Source organism: Python bivittatus, unplaced genomic scaffold (genome assembly GCF_059951505.1).
Source record: "Python bivittatus isolate LINGU-HERP-01145 unplaced genomic scaffold, Pbiv_v1 ctg000560_np1212, whole genome shotgun sequence".
In the NCBI taxonomy this organism is placed as follows: domain Eukaryota; kingdom Metazoa; phylum Chordata; class Lepidosauria; order Squamata; family Pythonidae; genus Python; species Python bivittatus.
Window position 1 is genome coordinate 1787056 of NW_028277083.1, and position 17951 is coordinate 1805006.

A 17951-nucleotide genomic window follows, 5' to 3' on the forward strand; every position below is an offset into this window, starting at 1 on the left:
TCGGAAGGGCCCCACCGCAGCAGCGATTCTCCAGCCGCCGCCTCCGACTGAATCGGGGTTCCCTGGAAGACCGGGGTCTCCCGCTGTTCCTCCGTGGGCTCAGCTACGACTTCTTTTTCCAAGGATGCAGCCGTTCCCGGGATTCGTGCAAAACGGCGCTCCCCCTTTCGACTTCGCAGGCCCAAGGCGATTATTAACGATTCCTGCGTTTATCCCAGAGAAGAAAGCTGATTCCCGGCAGATCCCCTCTCCCCATCGCGCTGTTTGCTCTGGAAGGGATCTTCGGCGTCTTCTTGGCTCTGCTCTGGGGTCCTTGGAGGACCACGCCATTCCGCTGCGGCCCCAAAGTCCTTCTCGGGGTGGGAGTGGGCGAGAAGCAACGCTCGTCCTGCGGCTTTCCTCCCCACCGAGCTGTGGGGAGAGGCGAGAAGGTTCGATCCGGCGATTCCGTGGGTCCTGGGCTGGTTGGGGAGACAGCAAACTCTCTTCCTCCCAACCCGAAGAGAACCCGCTCTTGGATCGGACACTTTTCCCCTGTAGAGCCAGGAGCAAACGCGTCCGCAAAGCGGAATTCCTCAAAACTTCACGGTAGATAAAAGGCAATGCGAGCGGGCCAAGGGCCACATCTCCCCGTGGAGCAGTAGTTGCCCACCTCTCCTGCGAAGGGGTGGCCGCTGGCTGAACTCTTTCTGGGAACGATTTTCCAGGGTGCTTTTGCTGTGTCAGCACGCAGCTTGGCTCGCTTGCAGGAGTTATCGCGGCAAAGAATTCCTGGTCATTCCCTCAATTTCTGCCCCTCCCTGTTATCTGTGTGCTTTCTTATTTACGTAAATAGGGCACCTCAGCCACTCGGAGTCGATCTTGGCTGGAGCAGCCCGCAAGCTCTCCCTTGCCATCAGATATTAATTTCAGCCAGGAGAGAGTGGGGAAAATGGGGGACAGAGAGACACGCTCTGTCTGGGAGGTCATGAACAAAAAAGCATAAATGTTGCTACTTCTTGTCGTCGTCACTGTTCCACAGCCGCCCCAAATCACTGAGCGCCGGGCGGCATGCGAGTGAAATCAAGGAAATGAATTCTCCAAGGCCAACCCAAGGCTGCGATCGGTGCCAACGAGGCAAATTGGGCACGGTAGCCTAATTCCTGATTGGGCACCCTTTATTCCGGCTTGGCCCGCCGGCCTCCTCACCCCGCCAGGGCCTTGACAGCAAAGGCTGGAACCACCATGTTCCAAGGCAGTCTATCTGAGTGTCGCGGAAGCCCCTTCCTTTTTCGACCCTTGCCGGAGGGGGGGATTCCTCCGGGAAAGGCCCCGGAGGGCTGTCTTTAGCAGGGAGGGGGTCCTGCCTCGCCCTCTCCCCAGCCGTGGAAAAAGGCGAGGGCGGGAGCCTCCGCGAGCGAGCCAAGGCAGCCGCCAGCGAGAGGGCGATCCCAGGGGGCCGAAAACCTTCTATCAGAGCGCTCATTATAAGGCCCCCTTTGAGGGAAGGAGAGAGGCGGGAGGCGGGGTCCGGCGTGGACGCCGCATCTTTAATGCAGGAGATGGGGCTCCTTTCATCTCCAAGAGCCCTCTTGGGAATCTATTAAGCCCAATTTAAATCGTCTCTCCGCCGCCCCCCCCCCGCCCTCCCGGATTCCACTTGGTTATGAAATAGCAACAAACAGCGTCACTTAAAAAAGGAAACCGTAAAAAACAACCGGCCACCCTGGTAACAGCAATCTGCTCATCCCAGGCGGAGACCGGATAGATCCCCGGAATGTCGCCGCGCGTGGGGAAGAAGCGCTTTCAAAGACCGGGGTGACTCCGATTTCTTTCGGAAAGACAGCCCCTTCGTGGGCCGGAGATGCACAGCCCCTGGCAACCCGCCTGGCGCCCTTGGCTTCGGCTCAGTGTCCGGAGCAACCAACCCGTGCACCCTGTTTACCTGAAAGGAAGAAAAAAGGTTTCTTCTCCCCCCTGCAAATCCTTTCCCTTTAAAATGGCAAGGCCACCTTCCATTAGGTGAGAAGAGGGTAAAGGAAGCAAATCAGGGTTTTCGGCTTCATCTGCCCGGGGAGTGGGGGGGACTCTTAAATCCAAGGTCATCTCCCTTTCCAATAAAGGCCGGGCAGGTACTATGGTCTCTTTGCGTGGCAAAGACGCCAGGCTGAGCTCCCCTAAGCTCCTTGAAAGCGGGCGCCACAATGCAGAAGGAGCACCTTCCCCAACTCGGAGCCCTTTGCACAGCTGTAGGGCAGCATATGGCCGACCTTGGCTGACCTCAGGATCTCCCAGGGCTGGGAAGGGAGGCCACCCAGAGACCTTCAGCCAGAGGCAAGAAGGAGAGGTCGGAACACCAGCTCAAGCCAAAGCAACGACAACCCGTCTTCACGTGTTGCAAGGAAACTACACGGACGTGTCCACCCAGTCCCAGGAGCTGGACTGGACTGGAAGGAGCCTAACTTTACCTTTTCACCTTTGAGGTTATTTACAACATGTGGCTTTTATTCTTATTGTTATTTGCTGCCATTCATCCCCATGAATACCCAATTACGTGCAATTAGACAATTACTCTTCCCCTCCCCGTTTTATTACTGTAATGCGTTTTCTCGCCTTCACTTCAGCAGGGAAAAAGTTTTACACTTTTATACCCTTCCAAAGTTAGTTGCTCCCCCCTTTTTTTTCCCAAACAGCATTCATGGAAAAAGCGTTAATGAGGTCTGGCTTATATTTAAAAAAGCACCTTGCTGCACTTTTCCTCCAAGCTCTGGAAAAGCCATCCATTATTATAAATCACAGGTGCCTGGATTTGTATAAGCTGAGCCATAAATCACAATCTAGAAACCCCAATGGCTAGGTTCATACCACTCGTGAAGTCAAAGCTCCTTTTATGGCCAACCCTGGTGTATGACAACTCGGGGCGGATTCTCACAACGCGGCCCAGGAGACTAAAGGTTGTGCCCCTGGTGGAAACGGTGGCCTTGTGCTGCGTAAGGGGACCATCCAGGTGGTTTCATTTCTCCAGGTCGGGTATATCCAGGAACTGAGTTTTGTTAACCTGAGTTTAGGCGTTGCGTGAACCTGGGAACCTGGGAACCCAGCTGGGTTTTATGGGGGAGGATGTGAGGCACAACAATTGCATAAAATGGCCTTTCTCACTCATATCTACTCCAAAGAACTTGAGTAACTCCGCGTGGGATCATGACTGGGAATCGTTTATGTTCTACATGCAGTCGTCCTGCGAGGTGGGACAGACCTCCTGATAATCACTTCTGTGGGAGACCCTGTAGAGTCTCCGCCTGGGCAGAAATTTAAACCCAGACTTTCGTGGTCTAAGTCAGAGTCCGAGCAAGGAGAAAACGCACCGTGTATTTCGAACACAGATCTCTTCTTGGACCATTGCACCATTAAATGACCACCACCATCACCCTCACCCCCCCAATAGAAACCAGAGACAACAACCGCCTGCTATATAACCAGATGCAGCTATCATTTAAATCTCTCCTGAAAAAACATCAGAAACATGGGGGTGGGAGGGAAAATCACCTCTCTCCCTAGCAAAGCCCACCGCCCTATAAACGATGCCAAACCACGCTTACTTTGAGACTTTTTTCCGCTCCATTAGGACACCTGCCTACCTCCCCTGCCTCTGACCCAAACCGTCTTTGTGAGTTGGCTACCAGGCCCCAAAGTTGAATGCCATCTATAGAGGTGCACGCACCCCCAAACTTTGCTGGTTTACCACCTCCCTACCAACAGCAAGGCAACATTAAATATAGACACACATACACACACACATATACAGAGATAAACACACCCAACTCCAGATTTATATTAGGAATTCAAATCACATCAACGTGCCCGCCCACGCCCGGACACAAACACGCCAAACCAACGGGGCTGCAATTCACAATCCGTTCCACTTTGTTGGATTTAATGGGACTGCTCTAGAGGAAATGCTCCGGTGGGTTGCAGCCATCACACCTGCGCACCCTCCCCAGCTGGGGAAGGGCTCAGAAGGATAGAAAACTGGAAGGAATCTTGCTGATCTCTCGACGGATGAGGGCTGCGGCCTCTTAAAAGTCCGGGTTCCCCTCATACAACACCCTGCAATTGTTGGCAATTGCTGGACGCGTTTTCACAACAACAACCACTTCTCAAAGGTTCCCATTTCGCTTTGCTTTATGACAAGAAAGAGCGTGGGATGCGGGGGGGAGTCTGGGATGCAGAAAGTAGAATATATTTGTCATGGGAACAGAGAACCCCGAAGGACTTGGAGTCACGCAGGAAGGGGGTCCCTTACCAACGCTAGCTAAGATAGCTAAAAGCAAGACAGAGCCTCTGTCCATGGAGATTCTGCCCTGGGAAACGAGAACCTGGGCAAATTTCCAGAGGTCTGCCATGGCTGCTTCCAAAATCTTCGCCCCCACCCCCCACCCCGGGGATTTAACAGCCATTAAACTTCAGAAGCACCCATTCAGGTTTTTAGAAAGAGAGGAAACGAGCACCAGACATTCCCCCGGCGACACCAAACTTCTGCTTGGCACATGGCGATCCCGCCCGCCGCAAAGGCAAAGACCAAACACCGTGGCAGCTCTGCTGGAATTCCGCGAGCCCTCCAGCCACTCTTGGGCCCAAGAGCCGGAGGTCGTGACGGGAAGCCGCCTGCCCGCCTGCCCTCCCTCCCTCCCTGGAGTTGCTCTTCTCAACGCCTCCCCTCCCCAAGCGCACTCGAGTGGCAAATGGCATCAGCCAGCGCATAAAACCAGGGAGGGAAGAAGACAAGGGAACGGGTGAATGAATGAATGAATGAATGACCGGAGAGCATTTCTGCAGGCCCACCAATGAAACATCAAAGCATTCACAAGGGCTGTCTCACTCCCCCCCCCTCCAATTTCCACAGTACCTGCAAGATGCTCTCCTGCTCTTTTCGGCTGCGTGGTTTGGCTCCTCTTCTCTTCCCTTCGTCCAAGCAAGCAGCCACCGATTAAATCCTTAGGAAGGAGGGAGAGGGGGATGAATAGTAGTAGTAGTAGAAGAATGGGAATACAGCTCGCTTGCTCCTTCCTTCCTTCCTTCCTTCCTTCCTTCCTTCCTTCCTTCCTTCCTTCCTTCCTTCCTTCCTTCCTTCCTTCCTTCCTTCCTTCCTCTGGCTCCCCGTAGCCCCTTTGAGCTCCTCCAGCAGCTATTATTCACACACCGCTGGGGATACCAGGTAATTACCCATGGCCCCTGTAGCATCCAGTTTGAAAATTTAATGGCAGTGGTAGAAGTGGTGGATGTGTGGCGTGCGAGGCGGTGTGTGTGTGTGTGCGCGCGCGTGCAGAGGGGGATTTGATGGGTTGGCTGCAGCCTGCTAAAAGCAGAAGAGAGGTGGGGCAGATGGGTGTTGATGGAGAAGAGGGAGAGGTAAAGTGCTGGAGGGGAAGGAAGGGAGCAAGGGAGGGCTTCTGCTCACTCCGGCTATAGAGACATCAGGATCTCCAGCGCCACTGAAGAGGCAGGGACGGCACTGCGCGCGCTCCCTCTCTCTTTCTGTCGAGTGGGTGGCAGCCTTGCCAATGTGTGATGTGCGATCCATGCTCCCCCCCTCTATGTGTGTGTTTGTGCCAAGAATAGCAATCAGAAATAAAGGCAGCCCACGGTGCATCGGGCGGGGGGGGGAGACGGCGGTATGGGGGGGTCAAAAAAAGCTGCAGAGTTGTTTCTTTCCCCCCCCCCCCCCGCTCCCCGTTCAGAAACAAGGCGAAAGCCAGTGAAAAAGGAAAAGCGAATTCTCCCGCGTGAGAAAAGTGTGCGCGCGTGAACCTGGAAAGGGGAATCCGAAAAATAAAGGAGCCGAAAAGAGCCAAGAGATGAGCATTTTTCGCTGCCTTTTATTGGCCTGCTCCGCCCCTCCCTCCCTCCCTCCCCCTGAAATACAACCCCGGGCAGGGGGGAGGGAGGGGTGCGCTCCCCCAGCCTCCCACAGGATGAAGGAGAATTGTGGGGAGGCCACAGAGCGGTCAGCAGGGGTCAGCAGGGCCCCGTAGCTGGGGGACAGGCTGGCTGCCGGGGAGGGGGAAGAGGGGGGAAGAGGGGGAAGAGGGGGGGAAGAGGGGGGGAAGAGGGGTGGGCCCACCCAAGGGGGGGCACCGCGCACCTGGAGCTTTGCATTACTCAGGCAGCTGCAGGCAGATCAAGCAGCAGGCAGTGACTGACGCAGCTCCTTGGATCTCTGAGCTGGGGGGGCGAGAGGGGGAGGGAAGCAGGGTCCTGGCAAATGAGAGTCGATGGCATCTGATTTCCCCGGTGTGGAGGCTGGGTTCTGGAGTGGCAGAAGAAAGAAGGCTGGAAGGGGGACGTAACAAAGGAAGCGTCCGTCCCTTTGACAACCAGGATGGGGTGCAGGAAGAGGGGGGCCTGATCCCTTCCCGTCCCCAGAGGCTGGAGAAGAGGAGGGGGCTTCCTCCCAAGCGGATTCGAGCCCAACAAATTTGGGCAAGGCCGTCTTCCCCCAGCATCGGCCTCTTGACCCAGGGGTGATTCTCCCGGGGGGACTCAGGTCTCTGTCTCCCCGGGAAGTTCCTGCAGAGGTAGCTGGCCTCTAATTTAGTGGTGGGGCTGAAGTGACTGGAGACGCCGTCGAAAGACAGGAAAACCCCACCATCTTTTTCTTTATCACCATCATCACCCTCCTCTTCCTCATGACCTTCCTGTCCTTTCTCCAAGAAAGGGAGGAACCCCACCCGTCCTCTGGCCCTGGAGCAACCTTGCGAAGTAGGCTGGATGGGCGGACTGGCCCCCAATCACCCGGGAGCCCCAGGAGGGCCGAGCAGGAGGGGGAACCAGGTTCCCCCAGGTCTAAATCCAACCCGCTCATCTTAACCACTGCCCTCCGCTGCCTCGCTCGCCACGCACATGGCGCTTTTCAGAGCAACGCAAGTAACAAAGACCGGGGGGGGGGGGAAGGACAGAGATTTACAATCCTAGCCGGCCCCAAAGCTGGCATCCTCCAGATGTGCTGGAATTAAAGAGGATATGGCACAGAAGGCATCAATTTTTCAATTTGAAAGGTATTAAGAGATCACTGACACCGAGATGCTGCAGGCGTCCAAGCCTTGTGATGCATCAGGCCGCAATCCTGAGCTGGCTACGGACACTGAGCGTTGGGAGCCAACCCACTCACGGGTAAGGAAGGCTGGGTCAGAGTTCTGCCCATGTGGACGGGCTGAAAACTGGCAACAGGGCGCATCCCAACCCAGCAAGTCCACCTTGCCTTGGGGCAGTCGTATTCAAGAAGGAGGGAGCCCCAGAGGAAACACAGCAAGGGGTATAGAAAGTTGGGGTTGGCTGCCCCAAGACCCACTCTTCCAAAACCGTCTGGGTGATCAGACTGTCACTCCAACCTTGTGGCAGTGAGTTCCACAGTTTATCTACATGCTGCTTCAAGAAATCTTTCCTTTTGTCTGTCCGCTACAGGTAGTCCTCAGTTAACGACCGTAATTGGGACCGGGAACTTCATTGCTAAGCGATGCAGCCATAAAGCAAAAAATCATGACTTACGACAGCAGTTCCGGTTGTGGCCATTAAGTGAATTGGGCATGGTCATTAAGCGCGATGTCACGTGACCGCAACTTGTGACATCCTGCCAGCTTCCCCATTGACTTTGTTGTTGGAACCCAGCAGGGAAGGTCACAAATGGCGATCATGTGACCGTGGGACACTGTGACAGCCACAACTTGGAGGACCGGTCATAAGTCTCATTTAGCGCTGTCATAACTTCGGCCGCTGAATGAGTGATCGCTAAATGAGAACTATCTGTACTTAATTTCCTTGGATTGCTCAGCTGGGCTGTAGGAGTACGAATAAAGGAGCAAAATATTCCCACTCTCTTTTCCACGAGGCAAACCCAAATCTAAAAGAAGAATTCAGAATGTGGAGCAAAACCCTCTCCCTGTGGCTGCTTTCTGGCCACCATTCTTGGCCATGGCTACCACAGGCTTTCTCTGTTCCTCGCTACCAAGAAAAAAAGACCCTCCCCAAATCCAGCTTTACCTGCAGAACACCCCAAATACAATCTAGAGAAAATGCATCTATTTTCCAGCAAGGCAATGACTGGATGGGTGTCCTTGAGTGAGGCTCAGAGGGGGAGATTGTCTAGGGCCTCCCCCCAACCACGAAATCTCTATTTTCAGCCACAGGGGAACAGTAGTGTCAGTTAAGACGGAGGTTGCCCTAGGCAATGGGTCCAAATTTTTAAAAAATCATCATAAGGTGTCCCCTTCCTGGTCCACAAAGAGAAATGGACAGGAGTGGTCATTATCTTCCTGCGAGCTTCATAAAGGCCACGGGGAGGAAGCTGATATAAGGTTTGCAAGACATGTTGCAAGCAAATTCCGCTCTCGTCCCAACACATGGGAAGAATTAGGGTTAGTGTTAGGGTCCCTCAGCCTCTGCTGCTTGAGGCAAATGCTTCTCCCTACCCAAGAGTAGACCTGGGTCTGGTCACGTGTCCTAACTCACAGAGAACAGGATTCTATCTGAAGGATCATCCAGATCCAAAGTTTCTCAACCTCAGCAGCTTTAAGCCATGGGGAATTCTGGGAGTTGGAGTCCACACATCTTAAAGCTGCTGAGGTTGAGAAACACTGATCTGGATTGACTTCTGGAGACTGGAAGTTGCCTTTAATTCTTCTGTAGGAGGAGCGAGATGCATAACCACTGGGTTCCCAGAACACACTAAACCCGAAACCAGGATTAACCAAGCAAAGCAACAGAGTCCACTCACCATGCTATCCCCCCACCACCCCCACAAGCCACCTTATCGTTTATTGCAATAGCCTGGTTCATACCAAGCCAATGGTTGGGTTCCCACGACACGGTGAATGGCAAAGTACCCCACCCCATTTAGCCGAGCCTAGCGTGTTCTGGGAACCCACGAAGGGGCCGGAATAATAACCCCAAAGAGGCGTGTTTGCAAGATGGACAATTCCCAAAAGTGTTTGAGGTTGGGGGAGGGGGGAGAAGGTTCAGTGGGATTCTCCACACCACTATCACTGTGGGTTTCTCGTCCGAAAAGAGCCAGACCTGAAATTTAGAGGGGCTGTCACAGAGGCGCTGAGGACAAGGGAAGGGACCACCCCCAGGCTGCAGATGGCCCTCTCTGGCTCTCCAAGCCCAGAAAGGACCTGAGAAGCAGAGAGCAATGGTTAGCAGCCATGGGGAGCAGGGCGGCCAGGCACCCTACGACAGATCACCCCAAGGTGGGGGTCAAAGGAGAGACAGGGAAGGTCCAGAAAGGTGCCTCGATCGACCTGGGGAGAAAAAGGCAGACGAGAGATTGTCCAAACCGAGTTGTGGCTGACAAGAGGCAGGTAAGACAAGGAGAGCAGAGGTCCACGGCAGGAACCCAGCCACTAGGACTCCGTGGCCAGCAGGCTAATAGGGTGGAAGCCCACCACCCGGCAGACGCTGGCGAGCAGGATCTCCTGGCTGGAGGGCTGCTCTCCGCTCTCTCCTCCCATGCAAGCCGGCCTCGCGTCTTGCACCAGGCCGTCCTTGGAGGAGGCAAGGCCAACGTGTTCCTTGCACACTGATTCCAAAGCTTTCTTCTCCCCCCTAACCGCCTCCCTCTTCTTCCTGCCGCGACCGAGGCGGGATCAAGCGGAGCCCTTTCTCGGGGTCAGCCTCTCTGGTTTCCATGGTAAGAGTGAATGGCGAACCCTTCCCAGCGGTTTATTAGAATTCCTTTTATTCCGGTGGAGGGCGGGGGAGCAGGGGAAAAGGCTTTCATGTGGCCCGTACGAGAGCGCGAGGAAGGTCAAGGCGGGGCGGGGGAGTTCTTCGCTCAAGGAGAAGACAAGCCGGGTGGGTGGGTGGGGGGCGTTCCAAGATTCAATTTCCCGGCAGGTTGCTCCTCTCCTGCTGCAGCTCCGGCAATGAAAGGAGCATGGTTTATTTTGAACAGATGTTGCAAAGAGACCGACAAGATTTGCAAAGCCAGGCGCAGCCTGAGCCTCCTGTGCTCCTCCCTGCTCCTAGCCAAGAAAATGGGGGTGCTTCCACCAAGGGCAGAAAATGTCAGGCCCCGGGAAGATACCCCCAGAGCCCCAATGATAGGAGATCCGGCACAGCCCCTGTCCCCAGCCGCCGGGGAGGAGCAGAGGTCTTGGGGATAGGCAGCTGCAAGGAACAGCTGGGCCGCCCTTGAGGAGCTGAAGATGGTATCTGGCAAAGGCAGTGCCGGGGGCGTGGCCACCCAGAGGTGGGTGGGGCCAAAGGAGGGAGTGGGCGGAGTGTGGATCAAAAGTCTGAAGCTATTTCACATTGCCGCTCTCCTACAATCTCTTCCTTCAGCTTACAATTCCTCTTCTCCCCAGCAACAAACGCCACTGGCTAGGAAACACATTTCAATTTAGCCTGAAAAGGGCAGAACTCACCCCCGTCCTTCTCTACACCATCCACTGGACCCTCTTCCTGGATCTTGCTAACTTCCAGAAGACCCCTGGAAGGAATCCAAGAGCTACCTGCTGTCCGGAGAACAGATGGAAGATGGTTTGTGGCGTCTGGTGAGCGTCAGGTGGGGAACCGTCCATCCTCCCCTCCCATTGACTCATGAAACTTCTCTGGTCTCAAACTTACGAAGCACTGAAAAAGTCCTTCTAAAATTTCCCCAGGAAAGTCCTCGACGCGGCCATTAGAAGGCTGAGGGGCTGTCTTTACAGTTTTCGGTCTGCAGGGAAGCCACGTTCCCCTTATGATGCTACTGCGCCCGGGCAAACATGGCGGGAAGTGTGCAAAGCTGCCTGGTCAGTCACCATCACCTCCTGTTAGGGCACCTAATAGGGGTTGCACGTTCTTCTACCCACCCCCCGCAAGAATGCCCTATTTTCTGGCCCTTCAGGTAAACCAGGTTCGGATCTCCGCTTCACTAATTTGCTTTAGTCTTGTGGACCTGCTGGTTTTTTCTTCTTCTGCCCTTCTCCACCAATCCTCCCAAAGAACTGGAGGACACGTTTAATTGTGGCACAGGGGTGTCCGCCGTTTCTGGTAACAAAAAGTCAAGACAGAAGCTGCAACAGAGTACACAAAAAACAGCTCTGATCGCACCGCTGTGGTCGTCCTCTTGACTCTTCTAACCCTACTCCGTGGTCCCCCCTGCCCTGGACCAAAGGCATATTCATGCGCCGAAGTGTTGCACCATCCCTGCCATGCAGCTGAATGCTCCTGAACCAGACCGCAGTCGATCCATCCATCAACCCACAATCTTTTGTAGCTTTCGCTTGGCCCTCATAAAGGTATTGTCCAGTATTGGGTTTCAGAATGTGTTCCTTTCCCCCTCATGGACGCCAATGACAGCCTTTGTTTTATTTTAGCTTCTCTCTGTCGGTTAGAAAACCAAGGAGGTATATTTTAGCACTTGGTAAATGGCTCCCTGTTTGCCTCCAGCGCTGCTTCAGCACTCAACCGTTTTGAGCAGGCTTCCATTTAAATAAATTAACTTATGCAAACGAAATGGCGCTCCTTCTGACGACTTCGGGGAGGGGCCGAGACCCCCGTGCCCTCAGGTGCTTCCACTGGCTCATGCGCGAAATTGCTTGCTGTCGATGAATCCGTCCCCAAAAGGGTAATTGCATTTTGGTCACGTTCTGCGGCCATCCCGGGCCCTTCAGAGTCATCCGCTAATTCTCGGCAGCCTCAAGGGAGGAGGACGCTGGATAGCTGTCTGTTCTCTTGCCAGGCTGAGGAGGCTCCTCCTGTTCATCTGAAGGCCACGAAAAGTGGAAAGGGAAGGCAGGAGCCAGAAAGATCTGAACCCGTGTCAGAGAGCCAGATCTGGAGCTGAGGCCTGCCCAAGAACTTGTGCGTGGTCCCCCAGACCAAGCGGCCCTTTTTCTAGGCGGCCCGAAGGGAGAAGGATTCAATACGCAACTGGAGAACGTTCAGCAAGGATACGCCAGTCAGTTCCGATCCAATTCGACGTGCCTCCTCGAAGGGGAAGGATCAATCCAATGTGACGCTTCGAATCCCACCCGTTCACGTCCACTCCCTGGGATCCAATTGTTTAACGGAACTGCTGAGGAGGCAACCAATTCGATTCAGTGGTTTGACCTGAGTCGTTCTTCTGATCAGGAGATGGAAATCACTTGCTGAACTGAAGTTTCGCTCACTCGTGGTAATCGCATGGAGGATGTTTCGTTCGAGTCCAATGTGTCAGCCTTCCCAGGTAGCCAGACAGGAAACACGACAAGATGAGCTAATTCTACTTTATAGCGTAAGGCTACCTTAACAGAATTTTGCAAATCTGAAAGTACAAATCTCCCGCCGTCTCCTTTACAGCTTGGGAAGCTAGGGAGGGTCCCTTCTGAGCCTCTTTCTCCACCCATTATGCAGCTGCGGGCTGAGCCGTCTCTTATCCGAGCATTCCCTGGGCAGCGCCTCTTCACCCCGTCTCCCAAGGCTTTTCTCATATTCCATTACAAAACGGGAACGCAAGGAGGCCCAAAGTCAGTCCTTCCTGGAGCATGGCCCTGGCACCATCCTTACCAGCTCTAGATGGCATTTGGCCCAGGAAAAGTTGCCCATCCCGACATTGCAGCCGTGGCCTCTTCTCTTCCACCGCTCTTGTTCTGCCAGGACTTTTGCCACAACAACGGAGCCTTCGCTCTCTTCTCTGCTTTGCCATCTGTTCCTGCCTGGGCATCAGGAACGGTACTAAAGGCGTGGGCTTCAGCCTGGCCTGGACCCCTCCCGCCACTGACACGCAGTATTACAATGTTGGCGATGGTGGTAGCTTTCCATTTTCATCCTGACCCAGCTTCCCGGCTCCTTCTCTTCCTGGCCAGCGCTGCCATTTTAGATCTCTCTCTCCCCACGCTCTGTTCCATCTTTCTTGGGGGGAGCCCGAGGCATTTTGCTGCCTGACAGAAAGGACAAGGTGGCGTTCCATCCATCTTCACGCCGTACTCAGAAGCCAACTGAGATGGAAATAGTCTAATTTCAGCAATGGCGGCAGGTTTTTGCCCTACAGAAAGGGCCGGCCCTGCTCTCACTCACTCCCGTAGATGGATGCGCACACACAGTGCCACGTCGGCCTCCCATTCATCCTGATGAAAAACTGGGTGATTTCCATCACTTCATCATGCTGCATCTCCAGGGAGTGAACCAATTACCCAAACAGCACACGACTCCGGGTATGTCTGCGCTGCACATCAAAAGTCCTCTCTTCCCAAGAAATCTGGATCTCCCGCTGCATACTTACCAAACTACAAGACCTATCATCCTTGGTTGAGCTATAGCGCCACACAATGTAAGCCGCGTTCTCTGACTCGATCAAATTTCAGATTTAGTGGTTTGCTCCTTACCGCTTCTGAACCGGGGACACAAGAGATGATATAAGCGTGCGGCAAAAGATTGAAATGTATGTATTTCAATCGGTTTCTAGGGCTGATCCCCTCACAAATGTGACTCTGGGCAAAATATCCTCTTGAGAGCTCGATACAGCTGCTCTACGGGCTTCCCTGTCGGATCTGAGTGTGCATGTTCACACACAGAAGACACCACTGAAGTCATGGATGATACGCAAATGTGGTATAAGAATAATTCTTAATGCAGTGTTTCTCAGTCTTGGGAACTTTAAAATGTCTGGACTTCAACTCCCAGAATTCCCCAGCCAGCACGCTGGCTGGGGAATTCTGGGAGTTGAAGTCCAGACATCTTAAAGTTGCTAAGGTTGAGAAACACTGTCCTAATGTGTCATCCTAGTAGATTCTAAGGGAGCGGATTACATTCCTCTTCATCCCCAACCACATGCTCCCCAGAAAAGGCGCTCATGTAGACTGAGAAGATCAGTTCGTTCCTACAAAAGCAAATATCCATCATCCTTTGAAGCTGTCCTGAAAAAGTACAGGTAGGCCCTGCCCCACGAGAAGGACAGCATGGGAACTAACCAATAGGTTCTTGTGACGCCATCACGACAACCTTCCACAAGGTGAGGACTTGAAGAGGAAAGGAGAAGACTTGAATGACAAAGAAGCTTGGGGTCTTCAACGGTGTAGTCCTCTAGGGATCTCCAGGGATCTCTAGGTTTACTTCTGAGTCCAGATGGACTTATCTCAAGAAAGCCGATGAAGGACAGCGGCTGTTTTCCAGCCATTTAGGGTTGCTTATGAGTGTTTTCAGAATGATGCTTGCTCTAGCAATTGCTCTGATTATTATTTTAACTGTAAGCTGCTCTGAAGTCCACAGACAGAAGAAATGGCAGGAAATCAATACGTTCCCCAATTGCACTTTGAAGGGAGGGAGAAGGCCATTTTGCAACGCTGGCGATGCGAAGGGGAGACGCAGCTCGGTCGGTGGCTGCAACAGATGAGCAACGCACGACTGGCTGACCCACAATACCAACACTAACACAACGGCTCCCGGTACATTCCCTCAAGTCATTAAAAAAAAAAACAGGCAAGGCACCCGGGAGCATAAAGGCGTGTGCACGGACAGACACGCATCTGCACCAAAGTCACGTTTTGTTTCGTCCTTCCTCTTCCTCGGGCACCTCCAGAGACTTCAGAAACCGGGGGCAGATTTGGCCTCCATCCCCCCTCCCCGAGAAAGGACGCCTATTTTCTCATCTGTTCCTGCCTCTCCCACCCCCAGGGTTGCCTGCCTTCCCCCAGACGGAGAGGTGCAGAAGAGCCACCTCTTTTATTCCAGGCACGGCGCTGGAGCAATTAGCAAGGAGCTGAAAATTCAGGCACACCGCAGATAGGATTGGATCCATCAAAAGAAGAAGGAAGGCACATCAGGGAGTTTGGAGGGAGGGGGGAGTGCTATTGGAGGGGGGGAGGGGAGGCAATGACAGCCATAAATGAATGTCTGCCAGCACAAGCCACCTTCTGTTTAGTGCGAGGTACTGAAGCTGAATGTCCCCCAGCATCTGAGCCTAGATCAGCTCGTTCCCAGCCTCGACAAGGAGTGAGCCCATTTCAAAAGCGTAGCTCGGGCGCTGAGCTACCCCAGGACCCTCTTCCCTCTTCTGGGGACTGGCTTTGCCCCAGACCCTCTCTGCATCAGCAGTGTCCTTGTGGAGGGAAGAGTCCTCATGCCAGACAACGCCAGAGTTGGTCTGCTGCATTCCTCTCGTGCTAGGAAAGAGGGGAAAGGCTTCTTTCTCATGGGGGACTCCCCCCTGGATCCCATCACTCCTTGTAGAGGTGTCTCGGCACCTGATCAACCTTGACTGTTCTCCAAAAAGCTAAGCAGGGTCGGATTTGGCCCGTATAGAGGGAGGAGGAGAGGAGGCCACCAGGAGATCCGGGATGTAGAGTAGACTGGGCATGTTTAAAAAATCCAGAAGAAGGGAGTCGCAACCCATTCTGAACAACTGCCAAGAAAACCACATGGACGTGCTGGTGAAGAGCTCGACCAGAGGGTACCTTCATTCTCCTCCTTCTTTCACCACAACCCTTTTTTGCTACTCAAAGCCTACGCTTGACCGCAGATTGCCAAAACGTAATGGTACCGTCTCCTGACCTTTGGAAGCAGGGAGTGTACCGAGATGGTCGCCTAAATTCTAAAACAGGCTTAGCTCAATTTAAAAGGGAAAAAAACCCCGATTTCCTTGTTCCTTATGCGTTAAAAAGAAAAAAGAAAAGAAAATCTCAGTCCTCAGATGTGACTCTGCCCAATTTCCATCCCTGTTCGCTGCAGCTTTTACATGTCCCCCCAAATATGGTGCTCCCTCCACCAAGCTGCTCGCAACTCCCCATGCAGGAGAAACTTTTTTAGAAGAGCGAAATTCTGGGGACAATGTAGAAAGCTTTGGGGTAAATTGGTATTCCCTGGTTTGGGGGTCTGGGAAAAGTTTTTGCCGTCCCCTGCCTCCTGCATCTCTAGCTTCTCTCCTTGCATTTGAACCCTGAGCCAGAACCAGCCTTTCTCTATTCCTTATACTAAACTGGCCCACACCCTTGGTTGGTTGGAGCGCAACCCAGGTGCCAACAAACCTAGGCTGAGACTTCCCACCATCTCCGGGCTTGGTGGCCCAGTTCATGCAAAGGGGGGACCAAGCGAGCTGCAGCCACAGCACAAGCCTTGTTCGTCTTCCAGTTTATTACACCAAGATCCCAGTTTATGGCTATGCATGAACTTGACCATTGAGTGCTTGGGTCCTTGGGCCCCAAACCGTCTTCTCTGGCAGGCAGCCTCCAAGAGAAGGCAGGATTCCAGGTTGGCACCTTTGGGTTGCAAAGCTGGCACATTCTGTGCGTGGCCCGCTGTCATCCCCCACTGGGCATAGGTGAAGAACCCACAACTGACGCTTCCTTGGACGCCAGCAGCAGAACCTCACGCGCTTCTCGGGCTAAGGCGAGACGGCTCCCCTATAAAGCAAGTCTGGATTCCCATCACCTCCACCTTTACCTGGTTCCAAGCCAGAGACGCCATTGGAGGGAGAAAGTAACAAGGGGGGGGGCATTTTTTCCTTCTGCATCCATCCATTTTAACCTTTTAAAACCACATGAATGTCAGCCTGGGTCAGGCCAGGGTTGACCCAGCCCAGCATTCTGCATCGTGGTTGAGTATCCCTACACCAAGGAAGATCTCAAGCCTCTTCCACAAGGAAGACCCTCTTTCTCCCCCCACGGCTGGGATTCAAGAGGAACGGCTGTGCATCGCCCCGTCTTCTGTGCATTTGCCCAGTCCCTGATTAAACCATCTGAACAAGGTCAGTGCCAAATTCACAATTTAACAACATGCTGTGTAAAAAAAACCTTCTTTTTTTAAATCAGCCTTCAACCTCTCTGCATTTTAAAAAAAATTTTAACCTGCTTTTCTTATTTTTTATAAATAACTCAAGGCGGCAAACATACCTAACACTCTTTCCTCCTCCTATTTTCCCCACAACAACAACCCTGTGAGGTGGGCTGGGCTAGGAAGAGGGACTGGCCCAAAGTCACCCAGCCGGCTTTCCTGCCTCAGGCGGGACTAGAACTCGCAGTCTCCTGGTTTCTAGCCTGGGGCCTTTAGCATTTTAGCGTTTAGTTTCAATGGATGACCAAGTTCTAACAGTGGGAGAGAAGAAGGGAAAAATCTCTCCGGTCTCATTTTCTGCAATTCGACTATTTGTCTCTTTACCCAACTTTGCTCTTAACTACCCCCCCCCCCCAATGTCTGTAGTCATTCCTTGTTGAGGAAACTCCCTCTCATCTAATTTCACTGTCTCCCCCCTCCAGTAAATTCCCAGCTGTGCAAAAAAAAACTAAAAAAAAGGAGGATTTGAAAAGAGGGGTAAGAAATACACAATATTCCTCCCGCCACAAAAGCCCTCACAAAGGCCACAGGAGAGACGAAGGTTAAACTCCAGACTCTCCAGCCCTTACAATTATTCCTCCCTGATGGTTAAGGCATTTAAAAAAAAACCCCTTAAATATTAAATGCAAAGTCCAATTTCATCCGGGCATGGTGTGAGTCAATGGATTGGATCCAGAGGAAGCAAATCAGCAGGGATGGCCAGAAGGAAGAAATGGGGGGCCAACACCTGAGGGCCCCCCCCCGACCTGAACCCGGCACGGACTCTGAACCTGCCGCTCTATTACTGGGGAAGGGGCCTGATCCTGCCACACGCTGTTACTGGGAGCGAACGCGACGGGTAGGAAGCCAAAGAGGGTGGAAAACCTCTGTAACAAAGTGGCTGGAAAGTAGAACAAACTTTCTTCCCTTCTCTTTCACCCCACGGTGGAGGATTTTCTATAGGGCACTGAACCCTACCCGAGTCTCTGAAATGGTGCCCGCCAAATAGCGGGCAGCAATTCCTCCGTGGGCATAAGGGAATAAGTGACGGCTCTGCTTTTGGGCTGTGTGCCTGCCAAGGGTGGAGGAGGACAAAGAAAGCTGCCGAGGGAAAAGCCCACCTCCCCTTCTTCAAGACCCCCTTCGTAAGAGGCCGAGCCCGCAGCCAGGCAGTTTCGCCAATGCCCCGAAGTTGGAAATGGCAG

General features: G+C 53.3%; 1 protein-coding gene across 5 annotated transcripts in view; it reads right to left on the minus strand.

Annotated features, from left to right (window-relative positions):
• RAI1 (retinoic acid induced 1) overlaps positions 1 to 17951 on the minus strand; it is a 116911-nt gene that overhangs the window by 72327 nt on the left and 26633 nt on the right. For 2 of the 5 annotated variants that reach the window (XM_088147928.1, XM_088147927.1), the window contains exon 2: positions 4886 to 4973. The exons of 2 other annotated variants lie outside the window; for them this stretch is intronic. The gene's annotated coding sequence lies outside the window, so the exon portion shown is untranslated. Of the gene's footprint in view, positions 1 to 4885; positions 4974 to 6121; positions 6287 to 17951 lie in introns of those variants that run through there. One more of the 5 variants, XM_088147929.1, reaches the window with a different exon arrangement.